We start from the raw sequence: 19,589 nt of genomic DNA on the forward strand, positions 1-19,589 counted from the left end.
TGGAGTGAGGAGAGTGTGACCTAGTAGCGACTAGTGAAGAGACGGGACCAAGAGCTGTCAATCGATCCCTGCAACCACATATAGGTGAGTTTAATTTGTTCAATGAAGACAAATTCCAAGTACTCCGTTATGGAAAACTGGATGCAATAATAGCTAGGACTGAGTATACTACAAACGCAAATTACACAATAAAGCGGAAAAGCAATGTGAAGGACCTGGGAGTGGTAATGTCCGAAGATCTCACCTTCAAGGACCACAACAATGTCACCATATGGACATTCAAGACAAGAGATGCCAAGCCAGTGATGATCCTTTTTAAATCACTTGTTCTCTCTAGGCTGGAATACTGCTGTACATTAACATCCCTATTCAAGGCAGGTGAAACTGCAGATCTAGAGAATGTACAGAGAACCTTTACTGCACATATAAGTTCCATCAAACACCTTAACTACTGGGAACGCCTGGAAGCACTTGATTTGTGCTCACTGGAATGCAGGCGAGAGAGAGATATCATAATCTACACCTGGAAGATTCTGGAGGGACTGGTCCCTAACCAGCACACAAATCACTCCCTCCGAAAGCAAAAGACTTGGCAGGCGATGTAACATACCCCCAGTGATAAGTGGGGGCACCACTGGTACACTTAAGAGAAAACACAATAAATGGCCGGGGCCCAAGACTGTTCAACAGCCTCCCTCCAGCCATAAGGGGAATTACCAATAGAACCCTGGTTGTCTTTAAGAGGGAGCTGGACAGATACTAGTCAGTGCCAGATCAGCCGAGCTGTGGTTCATACGTTGGACTGCGTGCGGCCAGCAGTAACAGCCTCGTTGATCAGGCCCTGATCCACCAGGAGGCCTGGTCATGGACCGGGCCGCGGGGGCGTTGATCCCCGGAATACCCTCCAGGTAAACACCCTCTATACTTGTCAAATAATACAGCCAATGTAGAGCAGCAGCAGCAAGAGGGTTGGATACGGTGTAAGTCGTCAGTGGCTCTATATATCCCAAACACGAGGGAAGAACAACACTCGACTCTTTCTTGAGAGCGAAGCTCATACTGCATGAGCCGTCGTGGCCCATGGAAAGACGACGACAAAGCAACAGCATCAACAACAACAGTAACAACAACACCTTCAGTAACAGCTAAGTGTTTAGCGCTTTTTGATTATATTAATCAGTAACAGCTACAGTAACAACAATAGTAACGACTACAGTAATAACAATAGTAATAACTACAGTACCAACAATAGTAACAACACTACAGTAACATCAATAGTAACAGCACCTTCAGTAACAACAATAGTAACAGCACCTACAGTAACAATAGTAACAACACCTACAGTAACAACAATAGTAACTACAGTAACAGCAACAGCACCTACAGTAACAACAATAGTAACAGTACCTACAGTAACAATAATCCCTACAAATATAGTAACAAGAAAAGCCTACTCAGTCAGTAGAGATGCAACTCCTCTTCTGATTTTCGTACGTCTTCGTATCTATGTTTCACATTCATTAAGACTAAGGTACCCAACACTTTATTCAGGGGTGAGGGACTGATTACCTCATTGTCTACTGTATCCACTTTATTAACTCTATACCGAATTAATAAAGCCACTGACAAAACATCATCAGAAATAAAGATACCCAGGTGTTGCGCATGTGCTTATTTCCCGGCCTTCAGACTCTTTCCTTGCAGCATGACTTATCAATAATTTCCTCTCCTACTATTCTCATCAAGTTTCTTAATTTTCCTCATTCACGTTCCGTTCTTTACACAGCTTCCAAACCTCTTTTGAAGAATCTTCCAAAAGTACCGTGTCATCAGCAAACACCAACTGCGACAGCTACTCTATATCACGTAAGTTTCTCTTTACGGCAGCCACATGTCTCCCTAACACTCCCAGTAATCAGTGGACAACCACATTTATAAACATATTAAACAGTCACAGTGACACGCATCGTCTGACATCCACTTTCACCAGAGAATAGTCCCTTCTACACACACCCAAACTTGACACCACCCTCATAAAACCTCCTTACAACTTTCAACATCGTATCCACCCTGTCATATATATACATATATATATTAATGCATCCACGACTGGCCGGGGATCGAACCTGTGTTATTTTAGCCCGCCTTATAGGAAGCAAGTCAAAATCCATGACGCTATAACCACTGAACCATCACTCCTACAAACATCATGTACCCAATAGCACTGGACATGGTGGAAACAGAATGGTGCCTCGTTTAGTTTTAAATTTGCCATGGTAGCCTGACTCTTCCATGGTAACTATGATAGACACCAACAGGAGAGCTGGGTCACTTACCAACGCATATTTTTTTTTTCACATACTCCCATATGTGGCGCATATCACACTGCCATGTTGTCTATGGTGGCTTATGTAGTGGCTATTAAAAATGTATAATAGTTGCTGGTCCGGGAGTCGATCCCCGGTACGGGTGGAAACATTAGGACGTGTTTCCGTAAGACACCTGCTGTCCATGTTCACCTAGCAGTAAAGTAGGTACCTGGGCGTTAGTCGACTGGTGTGGTTCGCATCCTGGGACAAAACTGACCTAATTTGCCCTAAATGCTCATCATAACAAGGGGCTGTAGTAGTACATCATTGATGTCAGCTAGGACTGTATACCTAGTACATGTACTTGTAGAAATGAAGATTATTAACTGTTGCTTGCAGTGACATTTGACTTCGTCAGCTGGAGTGGCCTCGCAGGGTAACTAGTACCTAAGTCAATGAAAAAGTACCTTGATCCAACGGATTCAGATCAGAATATATACAGAGAGGTGTATGCCTCTCAGTGTATATCACAGATAAGTGTATACATATTTATGCCTCAGTGTATATACACAGAGATTTTAATCACTGTATTCTTGACTAATACAGACCAAGTGATATTTAGCCTTAATGAACCCCGTGTAGTCGATAGGTTTAAAACCCCATTAACTTTAATCAGCTTCATACTAACCAGCAATGAACTCACAACAACAAGTTAGATTATTGTTGTTGCCTTGTTGCGTGTACCACTTGTTTGATAAACTGCCGGATGATTGTAAACAGTGTCTATAACTGTGAATAATGTATATACAACTGTAAATAGTGTGTGTGTTTGTATACCAGTGGTGGGCACAATGTAGTTTACACTGTGTCCACTTGGTCCCTTCACATATATTGAGTTTTCCTTAGTGTCTCCATTGCTCCTCTGGTTTCTCATCGGGGAACCTTGCACTATCTACCAAGCCTCTTACTTTCGTGGGGTATGATTTGTGTCTGCTGATTTAGGATCAATCTTCGATATGTAAGTTGTAATTTAGGTCTCTCGCCTTAGTTCCAGGAGTACCGACTGACGGACTTCAAATGTTCCCAGTATTTTAGGTGTTTGACTTGAATTTAGGTATTTGACAGTGAGGGATCTCTGCACATTCTCCGGGTCTGCATTTCGCCTACCTTGAACGGAAATGTTAGTGCAGTAGTACTCTAGCCTGGGGAGAGCAAATGACTTCAAGAGCTTGACATCCCTTATTCTGAAGAGTCTATTTATCCAGTCTGTCACTTTCTTTGCTGTAGTGAGTGACATTGTTGTGATCCTTGAAGGTGAGATCTGACATGATCACTCCCAGGTCTCACATTAGTCCTGTGCTCCGAGTGATTCAAGTTTGTTTTATAATCTATTCCAGTATTTACTTGAGCCTTTCAATAACGGAGATGACACTTGTCCTCGTGGCCTGGTGGCTAAAGCTCTCACTTCGCACAACGATGTCCGGGTTCGATTCCCAGCGAGGGTAGAAATATTGGACGTGTTTCTTTACATCGGTTGTCTATGTTCACCATCAGTAATAATGGGTACCTGGGTGTTAGTCGACTGGTGTGGGTCGCATCCTGGGACAAAACTGACCTAATTTTTCTGAAATGCTGAGCATACATCCCCTCAATGAAAAGCAGGGGTGTCACTAGCACGTTAAGAGACCATACAGTAAGTGTCAGGGGCCCGAGACTATTCAACTGCCTCCCAGCATACATAAGGGGGATTACCAACAGATCCCTGGCTGTCTTCAAGCTGGCACTGGACAAGCACTTAAAGTCGGTTCCTGACCAGCCGGGCTGTGGCTCGTACGTTGGTTTGCGTGCAGCCAGCAGTAACAGCCTGGTTGATCAGGCTCTGATCCACCAGGAGGCCTGGTCACAGACCGGGCCGCGGGGGCGTTGACCCCCGGAACTTTCTCCAGGTAGACTCCAGGTATATAGTATGTCACTGATGTCAGCTATGGTCTGTATACCTTGTACATGTAGAAATTAAGATATTATTATTATTATTATTATTATTATTATTATTATTATTATTATTATTATTATTATTATTATTGAACATCATATTGTTGTCAATGGCTCACTGGAAGACTTGGTTTATATAAGCTTGGGGTTTGCTGTGTCCTTAATGGATGACACACAGATTCTAGTATCTTCTGTAAATTATGATACGGAGCTATGATTTATGCCTCTACATTAGTTATGAGAATGAGGAAAAGAACAGGGGCCAGTATTGTGTTGGGAAACAGAACTTTTCACTGTGGCAGCCTCTGATCTCAATCTGTTCACTATTGCACTTTGGGTTCTATTTACTTGGAAATTAACTCACCACCTGTCCAGTTTTCCAGTTATTTCTTTTGCAAGCATTCTGTGGAACTTAACATCATGATCACTCTTGTCAAAGGCTTTTGCAAAGTCAGGCTTCAGATCTGGTAAGGCGCGAGCCGGCCAGAGGAAAGGGAGAGCCTGACGTCTTGTTGGTGATTTATAGGGCCCCCTTGACAGCTTATGCCATATCGAGCCGTGAGGTCTGACGGCCTGGGGCGTTCCTGTAATGAAGGAACCCTTGCTCAGGTCCTCCTCCCTCACTGAAACACTGGGCAAACCCAGCACCTAGTCACCCATCCAGTACCAGGATGGTGCACACATCCTGGCAAACAGTGACCAACCCTACCTAAGGCTGCATAACATGATATGCAGGAAAGTGGGTTTTGTGTGACCTGTCTCGAATTTAAGACTGACTGCCGCCTCCAGAGCTGAGTCAGCTACATGTGCCCACAAACACCCCCCCCCTTGCTTGCACCAGCCGCATGCCCCACCACTCAAGGGCAGTGCTTTGATAGTGGTAAATGACTATTCAAAGAAATGAAGTTATTCTCCTTTACCTTGAATCAAACCAGATTACCTCCCGTTACCATTGTTTCAAGGCTCTCGCAAATTTAATAACAATAATAATAATAATAATAATAATAATAATAATAATAATAATAATGGTGAAGCCACTTTCTCCAGGAGAGGTGGAAAGAAACATTAGAGGTTTGAGAAGTGTTGATAAGCACAGGAAGGTGACAGTTACAGCATAATGAATCGAAGTAACTGATGAGATATATCTGTCATTATCAGTGTAACCCAGACGTCTGACACACTCGCTTGACGCACTTGTTGGACGCACTCGTTTGTCATACTCGACTGACACACTAGTTTGAAACACTTATTTGAGACATTGTAATAAAGTTGGTAGAATTACCGACAATGTGTAAAGTAAAAGGACACAAGTGCAACTAATGTGACATTTTTATTGTGGCAACGTTTCGCTCTCCAGGAGCGAAACGGCTTGACAAAGCTCCTGGAGAGCGAAACGTTGCCACAATAAAAATGTCACATTAGTTGCACTTGTGTCCTTTTACTTTACATATTTGACACATGTTTGACACTCGTTTGACACACTCGTTTGATACATTGGTTTGTCACATGTTTGACACACTTGTTTGACAGGTGTGTGGAGCCTCAGGGAAGGCTCATTAACGCTGGTGAAGGGCTCTTATATGTACTTTTGACGAGTTGACAGTTTTTCTACTACCAGAACCCGGCCTTGGGCCAGGCTCGTCTGGTGCTTGCCTGGTCAAGCAAACTGTTGCTGCTAGTTACCCGCTGACCCCTATATCTGGCGCCTGGTGAAGATACTTGTCGAGTTTTCTCTTGAAGACTTCTACACTTGTTCCATAAGTGTTTTTGATATCTGGTAAGATGTTGAATAGTGTGGGGCCACGGATGTTGATACAATGTCCCCTTATTGTGCCCACCGCATCCCTGCTTTTTATTGGGATTATTTTCCACTTCCTTCCGTATCTCTCCAATATATTGTTATGGCAGCGTGCAGATTTGGTACAAGGCTCTCAAGTACTTTCCAGGTATATATTATAATGTATCTCTCCCGCTCCAGCGAGCATATATTTAAGACATTAAGGCGTTCTCAATTATTTAAATGCATTATTGGCTCTTTGCGGCCCGTAAAAGATTTCTGTATCCGTTCCATCTCTGATATTTCTCCTGCCCTGAACGGGGCCGTCAACACTGAACAATATTCCAGATGAGGGAGCACAAGCGATTTGAAAAAATGTCGCCACTGGCATTATTTCCCTTGTTTTGAAGGTTCTCATTATCCTGTCATTCTCCTGCCTTAAGTGACCTTTGTCTTATGTTCTTTGAAAGAAAACTCAGCTGACATAATTATTCCCAAGCCTTCTCTCGTGTTCCTTTCGTTTTGTTTGACGATCCTCTTGAGATATGTATACAGTGTTCCTTTTGAGTTCTTCATTCTTTCCATAAATAAGTGGCTGGAACTTATTACCACTGAACGTCATGTTGTTCTCCACTGACCACTGGAAAACAATGCTTATGTCTTGTAATTTTTCAGCGTCTTCTACCGTAGCGACTTTCATGTTTATTTTAGTGTCATCTGCAAATGATGATAGAAAACTGTGACGGGTGTTTTTATCTGTCTGCTGTGAGCATGAGAAAGAGCAGATGTTGGGCGGTAGTAACGGTGGGTGGTAGTGACGGTGTGGGCAGTAGTGAAGGTGTGGGCGGCACTGATGGTGGGTGGCCCGTGATGGTGGGCGACCGTGATATTGGGCGGCTGTGATATTGGGCGGCAGTGACGGTGTGGAAGCGCAGTGATGGTGGGCGACCGTGATGTTGGGCGGCAGTGGGTGTGGGCGTGTAATAAGACACTTCACCACTCACACAGTGATGGTGGAAGTGGGCGTGGGAGTGTTGTGAAACACTTGACCACCCACACAGTAGGTGTGGGCGTGTAATAAGAGACACTTGACCATCCACTGTGGGCGTGTAATAAGAGAGACACTTGACCACCCACACAGTGCTGGTGACCTGGGGTGACCCTGGCTGCCTCCACGTCAGGTCAGTAACCTCAAACACACACAACCTCTGCCAACTTCTTGTCACTTATAGATACCTTTTATGGAATGAAGAAAATTTATAATATATATGTATATATATATATATATATATATATATATATATATATATATATATATATATATATATTATTATTATTATTATTATTATTATTATTATTATTATTATTATTATTATTAGTAGTAGTAGTAGTAGTAGTAGTAGTAGTAATACTAGTAGTAGTATCAAAGACGGAGTGGTTTTAAACTAGGAAAAAATTATTCTGTAGAAGCAGAGTGAGTGGGAGGGAGGGAGTGAGAGGGAAGGAGAGGGGAAGAGAGAGGAAGGGGTGAGGAAAACTGGGGGAGGGGGAGGGAGGGAGGGAGAGTGTGTGGGCACACACGAGGTCAACAGCTTGACTTGCTCAGTACAGTGCCCCAACACCCCCACCCCCTTCCCTTATCCCCTACCCCTTTAACAGTAAATGGTGAGTGAGTAGGTTATCATTATTATCACGGGAGAGCGCTAAACCCGTGTGGATCATACAGGGCTTGTGTGAGGGAGGTATGGAAAGTATTTAGGCTTAATTCAAGGAACTAGAGCACAGATCCAATTCCGTAGATCAAGAGCTCCTCACCAGCGTCAAGGAACGTCCCTTGACGGGTGAGTGAATGAATAAATAAGCGAGGGGCGGGTTCGATTCCCGGCACGGGAAGTATTACAAGGACCGTTTTTTGGGGGGAGAGGGGGGGGGTTATCCTGGGTAATTTACACTATGTATGATAATTGTATTTATGTGTACTTGTCTAAATATGTTTATAAGAACAAAGGAACATAAGAACGTAGGAGCACTGCAGCAGGCCTACTGGCCCAGTAAGTGAGTATTTAGACTGGTTACACACACAGTCTGCCTTAGGAGGTGCGGGACACAACTGGCAACAGTTTTGGTGGCTCCAATGTATGGAAAGCAATCAAACTGTGAGCTTAAAAAATGCATACGAGTTAATCGACTAAACAGATGTAAGTTACATTGTTACTATAAAACTGCAGACATGTAAGACCACAAGTAACAAACAAAATTTGTCCAGGTTTAAACTGTTAATTTCAGATTCAATGGACAGAATCGCCGAAATGTTCCAACGTTCTTGTTAAATTGATGATCTCAAGTAAGTTTTGATCAGTTTCACCTTGGAAAACTCCTTTCTCCAGATGCCCCTTTTTTTACTTGGTGTTGTTGTGTGTACTTGACAAGCCGGGGGTAGATTACACTCTAGCGCGGGGGCCCCTTGGGCGCGGGGGCCCAACTGGGAGCAATTGGACCACTTGGCTTAAGACCGACCCTGGTTACACATGCACATTCTGTTTACAATGTTCTTGAAGACACACACAGATATAATGTGCATTTCACAAGACTGATACACTGAACACATCGACTCCAGGTTGAGGGACTGATTACCTTGAACTCCTCTTCATCTTTTACCATTCTTCTCTGTAGTGGACTGAAGAAGTCACTGGCTGGTGAAACGTTTCCTCGGTAAAAATTCCCAAATGTTACACAAGTATCTCACTCTTCAAAAGAAGTGGTGCCATGAATACACTGAGAGATAACACAATAAGTGTCAGAGACCCAGGACTATTCAACAGACTCTTCCTGTCTTCATCGGGAGCCTAGACAGGTTCCTAAAGTCGGTTCCTGATGAGGCAGGGTGTGGCTCATACACTGAACTACTTGCGACCAGCAGTAACAGCCTGGTTAGTTAGGCCTTCATCCACTAAGAGGCCTATTCTGTGACCGGGCTGCGGCAGCACTGACGCCCCGAGCATGCTTCAACTATCCCCTTTCTAGGGATACCAACAGGTATCACTATCATGGGGGTAACCAACAGGTTACCTGGAGGTTACCTGGAGGTTATTCCGGGGATCAACGCCCCCGCGGCCCGGTCCACGACCAGGCCTCCCGATGGATCAGGGCCTGATCAACTAGGCTGTTACTGCTGGCCGCACGCAGTCCGACGTACGAGCCACAGCCCGGCTGATCCGGCACCGACTTTAGGTATCTGTCCAGCTCTCTCTTGAAGGCAGCCAGGGGTTTATTGGCAATTCCCCTAATGCTTGATGGGAGGCTGTTGAACAGTTTTGGGCCCCGGACACTTATGGTGTTTTCTCTTAGTGTACCAATGGCGCCCCTACTTTTTATTGGCGGCATTTTGCATCGCCTGCCCAGTCTTTTACTTTCGTAGGGAGTGATTTCTGTGTGCAGATTTGGGACCATTCCTTCCAAGATTTTCCAAGTGTAGATTATAATATATCTCTCCCTCCTGCGTTCCAACGAGTACAAGTCAAGTGCTTCCAAGCGTTCCCAGTAGTTAAGGTGCTTGACAGAACTTATACGTGCAGTAAAGGATCTCTGTACACTCTCTAGATCTGCGATTTCACCTGCTTTGTATGGAGATGTTAATGTACAGCAGTATTCCAGCCTAGAGAGAACAAGTGATTTGAAAAGGATCATCATGGGCTTGGCATCTCTCGTTTTGAAAGTTCTCATTATCCATCCTATCATTTTCTTTGCACGTGCGATCGTGGCACTGTTGTGATCCTTGAAAGTGAGATCCTCAGACATTACTACTCCCAGGTCCCTTACATTAGTTTTCCGCTCTATTGTATGGCCGGAGTCAGTAGTATACTCTGTTCTAGTTATTATCTCCTCCAGTTTTCCATAACGGAGTAGTTGGAATTTGTCCTCATTGAACATCATATTGTTTACCGTTGCCCACTGGAAAACTTTGTTTATATCTTCTTGGAGGTTAACCACGTCCTCAGCAGATGACAGCCTCATGCAGATCCTAGTATCATCCGCAAAGGATGATACGGTGCTGTGGTGTATATCTCTGTTTATGTCTGATATGAGGATAAGGAATAAGATGGGGGCGAGTACTGTGCCTTGTGGAACAGAGCTCTTCACTATGGCAGCCTCCGATTTAACTCTGTTGACCACTACTCTTTGTGTTCGATTTGTTAGGAAGTTGAAGATCCATCTCCCCACTTTCCCAGTTATTCCTTTAGCACGTATTTTATGGGCTATTACGCCATGATCGCATTTGTCAAATGCTTTTGCAAAGTCTGTGTATATTACATCTGCATTCTGATTTTCTTCCAGTGCATCCAAGGCCATGTCATAGTGATCCAGTAGTTGTGAGAGGCAGGAGCGACCTGCCCTGAACCCATGTTGCCCTGGATTGTGCAGATTTTGGGAATCCAGGTGATTTGCAATCCTGCTTCTTAGCACTCTTTCAAAGATTTTTATGATGTGGGATGTCAGAGCTATTGGTCTATAGTTCTTAGCTAATGCTTTGCTGCCACCTTTATGGAGTGGGGCTATATCCGTTGTTTTAAGTGACTGTGGAATTTCACCCATGTCCAAGCTCCTCCTCCATAGTGTACTTAGGGCACGCGAGAGGGGTTTCTTGCAGTTCTTAATGAAAACAGAGTTCCACGAGTCTGGGCCCGGGGCTGAGTGCATAGGCATGTTGTCAATGGCTTTTTCGAAATCTATCGGAGTTAGGGTAATGTCGGAAATCTGGCATACATTTATGGAGTTTTGAGGCTCATTCATGAAGAAATCATTTGGGTCGTCGATCCTCAGACCGATTAGTGGTTCACTAAACACAGAGTCGTACTGGGATTTCAATATTTCACTCATTTCCTTGTTGTCGTCTGTGTAAGTCCCATCCTGTCTGAGTAAGGGCCCGATACTAGATGTGGTATTTGCCTTGTTTTTGGCATATGAAAAGAAATATTTTGAATTTCTTTCAATTTCACTAATAGCTTTAAGCTCCTCCTGCCTCTCCTGGTTCCTGTAAGAGTCATTTAGCTTAAGTTCGATAGTTTCCACTTCCCTGGTCAGCGCCTCCCTTCGTGTATCAGATATTCTAGCACTCCTGAGGAGCTCAGTGACTCTTCGTCGTCTTCTGTAGAGGGAGCATCTTTTTCTCTCCAGTTTACTCCTGCTCTTCTTCTTTCTTAGGGGAATATGCCTAGAACATGCTTCGGCTACCAGGCAGTTGATCCTTTCAAGGCACTGGTTTGGGTCCATGTCATTTAAGACATCTTCCCAACATGTTTCGTTTAGGACATGGTTTACCTGGTCCCAGTTGATGTTCTTGTTGTTGAAATTGTATTTTGTGAAGACACCTTCACAGGTACATGCATTCTGTTGTTCAGGAGCCCTATGCATGTACGTCTGGACTTCGATTAGATTGTGATCGGAATTAGTTGTTTTTGATATTCTTATGTCTCTTATCAGGTCCTCATTATTTGTGAAGATAAGGTCAAGTGTGTTTTCTAGTCTTGTTGGCTCCACTATCTGCTGGCTTAAGGTGTGTTTTTCGCAGAGACTTAGTAGCTCATGTGTGTGTGACCTTTCATCTGCACTACCTCCGGGGATTGTTTCAGCTATAACATTATTTGCTACATTCTTCCATTTTGTATGCCTTAGGTTGAAATCACCAAGCAGTAAGATGTTTGGGGATGGAGCTGGAAGGTTTTCCAAACAGTAATCGATTTTCAGTAGCTGTTCCTTGAACTGTTGGGAGGTTGCATCTGGTGGCTTGTATACAACCACAATGACTAGGTTTTGGTTCTCGATCTTTATTGATAGAACTTCAACTACCTCATTTGTGGTGTTCAGCAACTCCGTGCAGATAAGGGACTCTTTGACATACAGGCCAACCCCCCCTTGTTGCCTGTTTTTTTCTGTCGCATCTAAAAAGGTTGTAACCACTTATCCATATTTCACTGTCAAAGTGATCTTTTGTGTGAGTCTCTGTGAAGGCTGCAAACATTGCATTAGACTCCACTAGAAGTCCACCGATAAAAGGTATTTTGTTGTTGGTGGATGGCTTAAGGCCCTGTATATTAGCAAATATGAACGAGGTTGTATTCTGTGTTTGTTGGGGGGATTTTGTTATTGGCATCAGTAGTTGTAATAATTCTGGAGGGCCATGGGTGGCCACTGGCTGCGCCTCCAGTCCAACAAGGCTCCAAGGTGGTGGACTATTTTTGTTATTTCCTTCCATTTTCTTTTTTCGTTTCCTGCCACTAAAAAATCACCTGGAGTTGGGTTGTCGTAGCTACTATTGTTTGTCTTGTGGGGTCTGTGCCTCCTGGTCCCTTTTAGATGGTATGCAGGGCATTTGATGTTGTAACACTGCTTCTGGAGGACCGAGGAGTGGCACATTTTTGGGTGAAAGAAAGTACAGGAAGAAGAACGACACACTCCTTTAGACAGGAGGTCGCTACATTTTTTGGGATGGTCAAAGTAGCATGTCCCATTTTTTTCCCCTGTTATTCCATGCTTACAGATGCCCCAAGCATAATATTTGCACAAATTCACCTTTGGTTGAGAATTGTTGGGAGGTGTGTTGTCAATTTCTGCAGGTTCTGGGACTGCACTATAATCCTCAGTATCCAAGCCAGGGCCACCCCGTCCTGGATTCCATCTACTTTCCCCAGTAGAGGAAGGAGGAGACTCCTCTCCAACATCTGTACTGTGGGCCACGGTCTTGTGCAATGATGGTTGTATATTTACTGTTTTTGTGGTGGTTTGGGTAGTGTCCCTAGGAGAGTCTGGGCTGGCAGTAGGGCTGGGGGCTGGGTCTGGGTCAGCACTGGGGCTGGGGGGTGGGGCTGGGTCTGGGCCAGCACCAGCACTGAGGGTATTGGTGCTATGCCTGGGGGAGCTTGGGCCAGCACCATCACTGTGGGTATTAGTGCTAAGACTGGGGGATGGGTCTGGCTTAGCACCATGTGGGTGACTAGGTAGTTTCGAGTCATCTGTTGTGGTATGGACATTCTGCATTTTTTGATACACTATCTCTTGCTCCCATGTTTTATATATTTTTGGTAGACTATCCAAGAGGTCATCCTTGTTTTCTTGATTATTTTTATCATTTATTACTCTCCTTAGTACCTTTCTGATACCTGCCCAAAGTTCTACATCTTTATTGCACAACCAGAAGCACCTTGCTAGTTCGAGGTCGTTTTTTGAGGCTGTATTTAGTCTAGTACAAGAGATATGGTGTTTGGAAGAGCATAGGTTGCATGTGATTCTGGAATTCCTTCCAAGGATTTTTTTACATGTCCCACAGATATGCTGTGCTGACATCCTGTCTGTATCCTACTACACTGTATGCCACGGAAGAAAACTGATTTCCACTTTACCTTTCTCTTGCTGGTGCCAATAATATGCAAGATGTATTTATACGAACCAAGTTTTCAGTATGTGGGTGGTGGTGTAGGGTGGGTGTAGGGTGGGTGGTGGGTGTAGGGTGGGTGGTGGGTGTAGGGTGGGTGGTGGTGCAGGGTGGGTGGTGGTGCAGGGTGGGTGGTTGGTGTAGGGTGGGTGGTGGTGTAGGGTGGGTGGTGGTGTAGGGTGGGTGGTGGGTGCAGGGTGGGTGGTGGTGTAGGGTGGGTGCAGGGTGGGTGTGAGCCAGACTTGCCCACACTCCACACTTCACTTAGGCCTACGCTAACTTCCCCCTACACTTCTATGGAAAAGATTATTCCCTGTTTAGTAGAGGTAACGGTCGTATGCTCAATTTATGTATGCTGTGATTCCCTGCACCTCAATGCTACCATCACTCGTTTCATATCTTATGACTATAGTAGTTACTTATCCGTTATTAACACTTCACTGGACCTCTGGCAATAGTTCGCTAGTGCCAGTCGCTTGTAAGATATTCCCCTTTCTACACTGTATATTGTAGAGGTAACGGTTGTATGCTCAATTTATGTATGCTGTGATTCCCTGCACCTCAGTTCTACCATCACTCGTTTCATATCTTATGACTATAGTAGTTACTTATCCGTAGCCCTATCTGGTGGATACCAACAGGTATCCTTATCTGGGGGATACCAACAGGTATCCCTATCTGGGGGATACCAACAGGTATCCCTATCTGGGGGTTACCAACAGGTAGCCCTATCTGGTGGATACCAACAGGTATCCTTATCTGGGGATACCAACAGGTATCCCTATCTTGGGGATACCAACAGGTATCCATATCTGGGGGATACCAACAGGCATCCCTATCTGGGGGATGCCAATAGGTAGCCCTATCTGGTGGATACCAACAGGTATCCTTATCTGGGGGATACCAACAGGTATTCATATCTGGGGGATACCAACAGGTATTCCTATCTGGGGGATGCCAATAGGTAGCTCTATCTGGTGGATACCAACAGGTATCCTTATCTGGGGGATACCAACAGGTATCCCTACCTGGGGATACCAACAGGTATCTGGGGGATACCTAATTAGAGATGATGACATAACGCACCAGTGAGAAACCCATAATATTACAATAATAACTAAGATAACCTTCACATTATACTACAATAATAACTAAGATAACCTTCACATAATATTACAATAATAACTAAGATAACCTTCACATAATATTACAATAATAACTAAGATAACCTTCACATTATACTACAATAATAACTAAGATAACCTTCACATTATACTACAATAATAACTAAGATAACCTTCACATAATATTACAATAATAACTAAGATAACCTTCACATTATACTACAATAATAACTAAGATAACCTTCACATTATACTACAATAATAACTAAGATAACCTTCACATTATACTACAATAATAACTAAGATAACCTTCACATTATGCTACAATAATAACTAAGATAACCTTCACATTATACTACAATAATAACTAAGATAACCTTCACATTATACTACAATAATAACTAAGATAACCTTCACATTATGCTACAATAATAACTAAGATAACCTTCACATTATACTACAATAATAACTAAGATAACCTTCACATTATACTACAATAATAACTAAGATAACCTTCACATTATACTACAATAATAACTAAGATAACCTTCACATTATACTACAATAATAACTAAGATAACCTTCACATTATGCTACAATAATAACTAAGATAACCTTCACATTATACTACAATAATAACTAAGATAACCTTCACATTATGCTACAATAATAACTAAGATAACCTTCACATTATACTACAATAATAACTAAGATAACCTTCACATTATGCTACAATAATAACTTCATAAATTCATAAAATACCTTAGACAGAAATTACGAGGTTAAGCTGTATTGTGACGTCACCGCCTGAAAATACAAGACATATAGATTAGATACATAGAGTTCATAGACGAGCTACAGGATAACTAACAGAGGTACACACAGGTGTGAGTTATGTACTAGAAGATAACTAATAGAGGTACACACAGGTATGAGTTGTGTACCAGAAGATAACTAACAGAGGTGCACACAGGTGTGAGTTATGTACTAGAAGATAACTAATAGAGGTACACACAGGTATGAGTTGTGTACCAGAAGATAACTAACAGAGGTGCACACAGGTGTGAGTTATGTACTAGAGGACAACTAACAGAGGTACACACAGGTGTGAGTTATGTACCCAAGGTTAATGTTATCTTTGTTTGCTTAGTGCAAAAAACGAATAATATAAGAGGATATATAATAACTACACATAATATATAGACACGACATCTCCACTGCCTCCAGCCTTCTCCTTGTTGCAACATTCACCACCCATGCTTCACACCCATATAAGAGCGTTGGTACCACTAAACTCATACATTCCCCTCTTTGCTTCCATTGATAATGTTCTATGTCTCCACTGATTCTTCAGTGCACCACTCACCTTTTTTCACTCATCAATTCTATGATTCACCTCATCTTTCGTAGACCCATGTGCTGACAAGTCCACTCCCAAATATCTGAACACATTCACTTCCTCCATACTACCTCCCTCCAATCTGGGGATGCCTAAATTTCCTAAATTTTTTGTTACCCTCATTACCTTGCTCTTTCCTATACTCACTTTTAATTTCTGTATTTTACATACCCTACCAAACTCGGTCACCAACCTCTGCAACTTCTCTTCAAAATCCCTCAAAAGCACAGTGTCGTCAGCAAAAACCAATTGAGACAATTCCCACTTTGTGTTAGATTTTTTATCTTTTAGCCCCACACCTGTTGCCAACATTCGAACATTCACTTCTCTTATAACTCCATCTATAAATATATTGAACAACCATGGTGACATACGTCCTTGTCTAAAGCCTACTTTTACTGAGAAATAATCTCAGTCTCCTACATACTCTAACCTGAGCCTCACAATCCTCGTTAAAACTCCGTAGCTTGGAGATTAGAAGGTGCAGGGTTTCTAAAAGTATTATCCAAAGGGCTGAGGAGGGGTTGCTGAGGTGATTCCAACATTTAGAGAAGATGGAACAAAATAGAATGATTTGGAGGACGTATAAATCTGTAGTGGAATGATGGAAGGCGTGGTAGGGGTCGGCCTAAGAAAAGTTGGAGGGAGGGGGCAAAGAAGGCTTTGTGTGTGAGGGGCTTGGACTTCCAGCAAGCGTGCGTGAGCGTGTTAGATAGGGGGGAGTGCAGACAAATAGTTTATATGACTGGACGTGCTGTTGGAGCGTGAGGAAAGTAACATTTATGAAGGGATTCAGGGAAACCGGTTAGTCGGACTTGAGTCCTGGAGGTTGGAAGTACAGTGCCAGCACTCTGAAGGAGGGGTGTTAATGTTGCAGTTTTTGAACAGTTGTTTAGGCGCGCCTCTGGCAACACAGTGATGGCGTGAATGATGAAAGTGTTTCTTCTTTCTCGGGTCAACCTGCCTCGGTGAAAACGACCGATGTGTAGGGTAGATCCCAGGAAGACCCCAGTAAACCCCAGGAAGACCAGAGGCAGACCTCAGGAAGAACCCAGGAATAACCTCCAGGTAACCAGGACCCCAGGTAGATTCCAGGAAGACCCCAGGTAGACTCCAGGTAGGCCCCGGGAAGGCCCCAGGTAGACCAAACGTATACCCCAGGTGGACTCCAGGAAGACCCCAGGTAGACCAAAGGTAGACCCCAGGAAGACCCCTGGTAGGCTCCAAGTAGACCCCAGGTAGACCAAAGGTAGACTCCAGGTGAGTGGTAGGAAGACACTAGTTGGAGTCCCCTAGAGGTGACCCCCATGGGTGGGGAGGCGGGAGGGGAAGGGAGGTAGAGGGTCAAGGGTACAGGTCATGACCACACCTGCGCTGAGGGGGAGGGAGGGGGGGAAGAGAGAACACTTTCTACTGTATTACGACCTGCAGCCTCCACCCCTCCCCCCGATGCCATTCCCCCTCCCCTCTTATCAACCCCCCCACCCTTGATCAACTTACAACACTAAATGCAGTGTCACCTGTAATTAGACCGGAAGATGGAGGAGGACTGTTTAGGTAAGTGATATTATCAAGCAATACTCACTTCTGGGGTAATATTATCAAGCAATACTCACTTCTGGGGTAATATTATCAAGCAATACTCACTTCTGGGGTAATATTATCAAGCAATACTCACTTCTGGGGTAATATTATCAAGCAATACTCACTTCTGGGGTAATATTATCAAGCAATACTAACTTCTGGGGTAATGTTATCAAGCAATACTCACTTCTGGGGTAATATTATCAAGCAATACTCACTTCTGGGGTAATATTATCAAGTATTGCTCACTTCTGGGGTAATATTATCAAGTAATACTCACTTCTGGGGTAATATTATCAAGTAATACTCACTTCTGGGGTAATATTATCAAGCAAAACTCACTTCTGGGGTAATATTATCAAGCAATACTCACTTCTGGGGTAATATTATCAAGCAATACTCACTTCTGGGGTAATATTATCAAGCAAAACTCACTTCTGGGGTAATATTATCAAGCAATACTCACTTCTGGGGTAATATTATCAAGCAATACTCACTTCTGGGGTAATATTATCAAGCAATACTCACTTCTGGGGTAATATTATCAAGCAATACTCACTTCTGGGGTAATATTATCAAGCAATACTCACTTCTGGGGTAATATTATAAATAATTATCTTTGAGGTGATATTAAGTAATATTCGTCTCTGGGGTGATATCAAGCAATATTCACCCATGAGGTGATATTATCAAGTAATATTCACCTCTGAGGTGATATTATCAAGTATTACTCACCTCTGAGGTGATATCAAGTAATACTCACCTCTGAATATTACTTGATAATATCACCATATTATCAAGTAATATTCACCAATGAGGTGATATTATCAAGTAATATTCGCCTATGAGGTGATATTATAAGTAATATTCACCTCTGAGGTGCTATTATCAAGTAATATTCACCTCTGAGGTGATATTATTAAGTAATATTATTCGCCTATGAGGTGATATTATCAAATAATATTCACTTCTGAGGTGATATCAAGTGATATTCACCTTTAAGGTGATATTATCAAGTAATATTAATCTCCGGGGTGATATTATCATGAAGTATTCACCTTTGGGGTAATATTTTCAAGTAATATTACATGGGAGCTAGCTGTGAGTTTATGGCACGAGGTAGCCATTGTTTATGGCACGAGGTAGCCATTGTTTATGGCACGAGGTAGCCATTGTTTATGGCACGAGGTAGCCATTGTTTATGGCACGAGGTAGCCATTGTTTATGGCACGAGGTAGCCATTGTTTATGACACGAGGTAGCCATTGTTTATGGCACGAGGTAGCCATTGTTTATGGCACGAGGTAGCCATTGTTTATGGCACGAGGTAGCCATTGTTTATGGCTACCTCGTGCCATAAACAATGCAACTGAACCAGCCAGTCAGGTCTCCCGTGAGAAAGGACAGACTGACACAGCAGTTCAACAGTCAACCCGGGCCGGGAGAATACCGGCGAAAAAAAAAAAAAACCAGCTAGGCTAGTAAACTACCCACTAGGTGGCTCTGGCTAGTGAAGACAGCTGGGTCAGATGGCTATCAGGCTACGTATGTGCTCTGTACTGCCCTGTGTCGAATACAGAGCAATATACACCGTTACAAAGCAGCAAGGTGGACAGAGATGCAAGAGACCACCACCATCCCACTGATGCAACATCTTCCACCCACGCCCGCCCACCACCTCTCCAAGCCACGCCCACACCCGCCCACTGCCTCTCCCGTCTTGCACAATAATAACACGGATCTTGAAATAGAATTATACTTATGAGGTGATATTGGAGTGAAAAATCCTTGGCATGCTCTCTGAGGCGCTATCATCCTCTATAGTGATGCTATCATACTCTGTAGTGCTGCTATCATCCTTTGTAATGCTATATCATCCACTATAGTAATGCTATCATCCACTATAGTAATGCTGTCATAATCTATAGTAATGCTTCATTATTCCTGAATTAGGTTTAATAACTATCAAATACACG

At 43.2% G+C, this 19,589-nt stretch overlaps 1 protein-coding gene across 1 annotated transcript in view; it reads right to left on the minus strand.

Moving 5' to 3' along the window:
• Positions 1 to 19,589, minus strand: part of LOC128702750 (cylicin-1) — a 244,931-nt gene that overhangs the window by 70,698 nt on the left and 154,644 nt on the right. Inside the window, exon 4 of the mRNA XM_070101846.1 lies at positions 15,394 to 15,438. The gene's annotated coding sequence lies outside the window, so the exon portion shown is untranslated. The remainder of the gene's footprint in view (positions 1 to 15,393; positions 15,439 to 19,589) is intronic.

Source organism: Cherax quadricarinatus, chromosome 79 (genome assembly GCF_038502225.1).
Source record: "Cherax quadricarinatus isolate ZL_2023a chromosome 79, ASM3850222v1, whole genome shotgun sequence".
Classification (NCBI taxonomy): Eukaryota; Metazoa; Arthropoda; class Malacostraca; order Decapoda; family Parastacidae; genus Cherax; species Cherax quadricarinatus.